This window comes from Chinchilla lanigera, unplaced genomic scaffold (genome assembly GCF_000276665.1).
Source record: "Chinchilla lanigera isolate Chin_1 unplaced genomic scaffold, ChiLan1.0 scaffold00009, whole genome shotgun sequence".
Classification (NCBI taxonomy): Eukaryota; Metazoa; Chordata; class Mammalia; order Rodentia; family Chinchillidae; genus Chinchilla; species Chinchilla lanigera.
In genome coordinates, this window is record NW_004955410.1 from 19,347,536 (window position 1) to 19,354,312 (window position 6,777).

Here is a 6,777-nt window from a genome sequence, read left to right on the forward strand (position 1 = left end):
GTAGAAGCCTAAGTCAAATCTCAAATATTAAGGTGATCGCAAGACAGTTTTCTCTGCACAGCAAACACTGGAAGGTTCTCTCCTCTGAACTAGCACTAACAGTGACACCTTACTTTTGGAATATGCCATCTCCATTGTCAGAATATTCATGTGCTTTTGTCACATTTGCAGAAAATGTCTCAAGAATAGGAATCCAGCCTTTTGTCTTTGTGTACAATTTCCACAGAAGCAAGAGTGCTTGATCATAAAAGATTCTCAATAAACCATTAGGGGCCGGGAATTGATCTGCTCACAGCTTAGTGATCAGGAGAGGTGCATCCATTGGTAATGGCTAACTCTGGCATTTGGCCCGGAGTCCATAGGAGAATGAAGCAAAACAAAAGCCTGGAATAAAACTGAGTAAATGTACTGTAAATGTTTTACCACTACATCTATAGACTATCTCTATGATTTCCTTATTGTTACTCTTAATTGTAATTGACCAAGAGGCAGGACATAGGAAGTATAACAAGCAGGCTTTGGATACCAGCCCTACCATTCACTGGCTGTGATCTCCACATCCTCACTGAGGCCTCTGAGCCGAAGGCTCTTCTGTAATATACAAATCACTGAGTTTTCAAGAAAGTTATATCACATAAAAGGTAGAAATTGTCTGGCAAAGGGTAAACTATGGCAATTATTATTAAATAGCTGCTTTGCCTCCAACATACTATTTTACCATACCAAAGATCAATGAGATTTTATGAAAGCTTTTCCATATATCCTTTGCCCATACTTGTGTTTCCAGGTAGAACTTAATCTTCAATTTATTCAGTCTCATGAAATATTTTTCTCAATTGTATTTTTAAAAATCAGACTCTTCTATCATTAAAGTTTAAAATATCCACCCTTTGGGAAGTGTGTAATTATTCACACCATTTTGTATTTAACTTGGACACATGAGCATTTTCCTTGAAGGGAATGGTTGAAGGTTCTGTCATCATTCAGCAGAGTAACTATCTATTAATCTCGATAAAGAAATGAGGCAAGCCCTCTGCATGGGGGCCAGGTAAGAATAGACACTGCCTGCTCTCTAGTTCAGCAGCAGTTAAGGCCAAACATGCAGGGATTGAAAGTGTTCAAGTGGAGGCAGGCTCGGCTGGAGTAACCAGTCTGCCTTTTTTCTCTCCAGCAGTAGTACATGTCTCTGTTACAATAGAAAGAGTATCAGGGCCTCAGGGAGAGTGCAGTCTTTAGCTCTATCAATGCATCTGAAATCAAGCTGCCCCGATGAGCTGAAGAGCAGCCAGATCTGAGTCTGTGAGTGCACGGGCCATTCCTCCAGGGGGCACACAGTAACGCAGTGTCAGCTTTGCTGAGGATCATTGGCAAAAGGGGCATGAAAGCACTGACAAGGTGAAAAAGGAAGAACATAAGAAGCCGAGGGACTGCTAGGGCTCGCATGAAATTGCTGGGGAAGACACTACGAGTTAGGTTAGTTTCTGGCAGAAGCCACATGGGCTCATATTATAATAATTCAGGATTAAAAACCATCCGGTAAAGGTGTGAGCTTATTTTTATGTAATGGAGTAGTAAGGCTGCCGACCTAAAAGATATAGAACACTTAAAGAAGTGTTCAATCCTCATTGCCAATCAATATTGTTAATTATGTCTGATTATGAGGTATAAACAGGTATTTATTATGTACATATACCAGATATTTTTTCTCTGCATACACAGAGAGAGGGACAGACAGACACAGACAGAAAGAGAGAGAGAGAGAGAGAAGTTAATGAAAGTATACTGGTAAAGTTAAACTTTTGGATTGCATTTGTTAAGAGGGAGCTTTAAGTTTAAATTTTACCAAACATTGAAGATGAAAGAAAGCTGAATGCAGTGGTGCACACCTATGATCCCAGCACTCAGGAGGCTGACAGAAGGATCACCCTGCGTGTGAGGGCAGCTTGTGCTACATAGTGAGTTTGAGACCAGCCTGAATTATGAAGCAAGACCCTGTCTCAAATAATAAACATAATAAATACTAAATATAAATACATATATACCTACATAAATGTAGAGACCAGATCTACATTATCCCTTATTTCTTCCAACATAATTTTCAGTTCATATGCCAAAAGTGACACTTCCAAGAAAAAGTGTATCAAAAAATCTCTAGAGGAAAATAAATCTCTGTCTTCCAAATCATCCTTCCCTGTTTTCACTGACTTACACAGGTATATGAAAGAAATAATTCTTTACCAATGATAAAGATAAATAATTGTATATTATAAATTTTAGTGGGCTAAAAGATAGAATAGTGGCTTCAGAATTGACTAGTTGCTTTATTAAGCAAAAAACTTTAGTGAAATAAAATTAAAATCCCATTTATTTGGAAGTTACATATAACTGCATAATTAATTGAAACTTTTAATATTGATTTCCAAACCAAGGCTAAAAATAGTTATCCTATAGTTGCTTCTCCTTGCAATTATATCATATTGCATTTATTTAAAATTTTTGAAGGCTTTTTTTATTATATACTCTTATTAGTACATGTTGCAGTACATAATGATTACATTTATCATGGGGAGTTTACGGCAGAACTTTTAGATATTCACAATGAAAATATCAAAATTCTTAATTCAGTTATACATTTTTGGCTTCATTCCAGATTTATGTGAACAGCAACTGATCCAAGAAACAAACAGGCGGAAATGTCTTGAATGGCATTCTTTTACCATCACGTCATACATACCTCCATTGAGAAAACAGGCAACTGAATTCCTGAATGGGGCAGCTCAATAACACATATTTTTTAAAACACAGATGGTATTAAAGAGAATTATTTTCTATTCAAACAAGAAAAAGGAACTATGAACTTAACAGGGTTTTAAAAACACACACAGGATGGAAAAAAAATCCCTTCAAACTACTGAAGAAATTTAGAAACACAGATTTTATCATCTATTTCCTCCTCTTCAAAGGGATGTTTTGCTATCCACTTAGACTGAAGAGCTGTTTTCAACCAAATGAAGGGTTCAGATGTAAAGATGTAAGGTTTGTCCTTGCCAAACCTTATCCAAATAACCCAATTATGACAATCTACAGAATAGTGGAAATTCTATTTGGAATTCAATTGGAAATTGACCAATATGTGGTATCTCCAATCACATCTCCACTCAGGTCAAAATGATCGCCAGACTTGTCTTTTGAAGTCTTTGCAATTTTATAAAAGGGAAAATGAGGGAGCTTATCCAGGTAAAATTCTGGATGTATATGTAAATCAGATTTTGTAAACCGTAAGTGAAAAACAATCCTTTCTCTTTGTGATCCAGTTTTCTAGAAAAAACAAAAACTGTCCAAAGTAGGGATTAGTCTGGCTTCTAGCACACGGGGTGATCTCGAGTATTTCATCTGTGTGTCTGCCTTTGCGCAGCTGTCCTATCACAAGGTCTATACAGACCTGCTTCAGAAACCACATGAAGATTAATTAAGCATAAATTGGAAGAAAAAATGCAATAGACAAGCCAGGCTTTATCTATGCTGCTAAGTAGATCCAGATGTTTTAACAACTATTCGAAGTATTTGGTAGCATCCTCACTAAAGAATTAATTTGCATAATGCATTTCAGCTGTGGAGACATTTATAAAAATCAAAGAACCCAATGTTGCAGATGGTGACAACAACAAAATCTGGCTCCACTCTGGCTATGCTCACCATCCCAGCCACCATTCATTCCACACAATTCCTAAAGAACAAACATCGGTGGGCATATGTGAGTAAGGGAACTTCAAGGCAAGGGAAGATATTTTCCAGGTCCGGAGCCCTTCTCTAGCTCTTCCTTTCTCTCATAAAGTTGGCTGATGGATTTCCCCTAGCTGTCCTGCTGAGGCACAGATGGCTATAGGGCAGTCTTGTTAATCAAGAGAGTACTGACGTTTGTTTTTCCCCTTCCTCTTTCCTTATCCAAATATGTCTGATCTTTTATTGCCCGAGGAAATGCCAATAACTTTAGCGCTCACAGGGATGACGTTAATAATATGAAGTGGGTATCAGTCTTTGCTGATTGCACACACAGATCTAAGTGGATTCCAAAATACTGGATATTTGCTAGATTACAAAGGGCTCAACAAAGAAAGAATACAGAAACACTAAAAAGCAATGAATTTTATCCATTTTCTCTTGTTATTAAAGAAAAATGCTGAGAGATCTATCTTTGAGAGCCTTTTCTGAAGTGATCCTAAAGTGGTTTGGTTGGTTATATCACTCAGCATAGTGCTTGGGAATACAAACTCTGAGGATAGACAAGAAAATCTGAGCCTCATTTCTCCCCACTTGCTGCTTTGTTGAATGTTCTTTAATTAAAATGTATGTCTCCGTTTCCTTGTTTTAAATGGTGACATGTATACTACCTGCACATAAAGTTACCATGAAGAATAGTTGGGTCATCAGGTACATTTAACGTGCTGAAAAGTTAGGGTAGGTAATCAATCAGTGTTAGCTCTTATTATTTATTAGTTTTCATAACTACAATTCTAACTCATTACTTTACATCTAAGAAAGTTTCACCTCTTTTGAAAATGTTTCCAAAACACTGAGGTCTGCTTTTCTGCTTCAGAAACTACCGAATATGGAGCAAGTTACCCAAATCTTTGGGCTCACTGCTCTGACCAGCGACGCTTTCTTCTGTAAGCATCCTGGTGGAGCTAAGTGTGAATCTCAGATTCTTCTTAGATGTGTGAAGGAAAATAAACACCACACTCCCACAGATTTTCTTTCTTTGTTGACCAAGGGGTGCAACACAAAGACTCAGGACTCAGTACTTGCAAAAAACAATAAACATTTATTTAGCTCACATGTTGGCCGGAGGCTAACTAAATGGAGTTAGGTGGCTCTGCTGATCTCAGCTTGGCTTTTCATCCTTTTGTGGGTGAGCTGCAGGTCAGTGGAGGTAGCCACTAGGCTGCCTTTGCAGGCAGCAGGCCAGGCTGTGTCCTCTAGGCAGTAGCAGAAGTCAAGGAAAGCCAGCAGAAACTCAGGTGTCTCAAGAGTTGAACCTGTGGCACAGTGTCACTTCTGACTCACTTTGTTGGCCACAGCTGGTCACGTGACGAACACCAAGGTCACCAGGTAAACACGTGTTCCTCCAGTGGAAGGAAAGCAAGGCGAGGAACAGATTACTCCTGAAGAATAACACATCTCGCTGCTGCTCACAATCCTTTGTCCTACTGTGCTTGAGTATGTTACTTTTATACACTACTTAGCAGCCACTGTAACTTCTAGGAAGCCTGCTAAAAATGCAGGGAGCAAGGAGAAATCCAACTGAGATTCCGGGTATTACAATTTTTAAAAAATTATACAACTTATAATGAATCTGGATTTCAAATTCCATCTTTTTAAAATACAAAGCAATGCATTGTTATAGTTTCAGATTTATTTAGAGTTTGAAAGTTATATACATGTGCTCTAAATGTAAATGAAAACGGCATCAGATTTTAAAACATCAATTTGTTTAGCTGTTTATCAATTATTGACACACTTTGGTAGAGCGAATATATTTAGAATCCTTCATAGTTTAGTTTTCCTCTTAGAATATGCATATTTTTCACAATTTTGAAACAAAGATGTACAAAGGACATAGGCAGTGCAATGCCAAACACCACTAGTCACTTCTAGTTCACTGATTTTCAACCATGCTAACAAACCCTACAACCCTCAGATACTGTATTTATTCTATTTCCAAACAACTTTTAAAATAACTTCAGTATTTCTTCTTCTAAACAGGTTTCTTAAGGTTTTAAATATTTTTTTTTAATTTTTTTTTTATTATTATTTTTTTTTTTTTTTGGTTTTTCTCCGGTACCAGGAACCGAACTCACGACCTTGCGCTTGCCAGGCAGGCGCTTTGCCGCTGAGCTAAATCCCCAGCCCTTAAATATTATTATTTAAACTTCTGTGAAACCACAATCAGTTTCAATAGTAAAACAGTAAAGTTTACAGATTTTTATTTATTGTTAAAATTGTTTATTAGTACATGTTTGTAGAACATGAGGATAACATTCTTCATGGAATCGGTACGTAAGACATCTTTACTCCTTTTTCACTCCTTCCCTCCCCTTCTTCATCTCTTTCTCCATCTCTTGGTCTTCCTCACATTTGGAAAGGGTCTGTCTCCCTGCTTACTGTTATCTTTTATTTATATTCCCATTATCTCCCGATTTCCTATTATGTTTCATTTATACTTATATTCCTACTATCTCTTTATTTATATTTTAGGGTTCTTCATATGAAAGAAACCATGCCCTATTTAAGCAGGTGTGTCTGATTTATTTCACTTAACATTATGGTCTCAAGATGCATTCATTTTCCTACAAATGACTCAAGTTTATCCTTCTTTATGGCAGAATAGTACTCCATTGTGTATATACATTTCCTTTCATTTTTAATATAAGAAAATGCTCTCTAATTTGACTTAAATAAAATTGCTGCATTTATATGTGTGAAATAAAATGAGTTGTAATAAATCAGCATAAAATAATTTTTCTATTAAATCAAAATGATTAAAATGACTGCAGTAACAATGGATCACATAAGATAGGGATCTGACTTTTATCTATAGACAAGGAAACTTGCAATGTCACCTCTTAAGCTGAATACTTCAACAAAAAAACTACTTCTCCCCAATATGTCATTGATCACATTGCTCAGTGCTGACTTCCTAGAAAGATAAGCTTTAAGCTGCATTTAATTATGTAACATGAATTCAGAAATAAAAGTCTTTCCAGAAACTTCCCATAC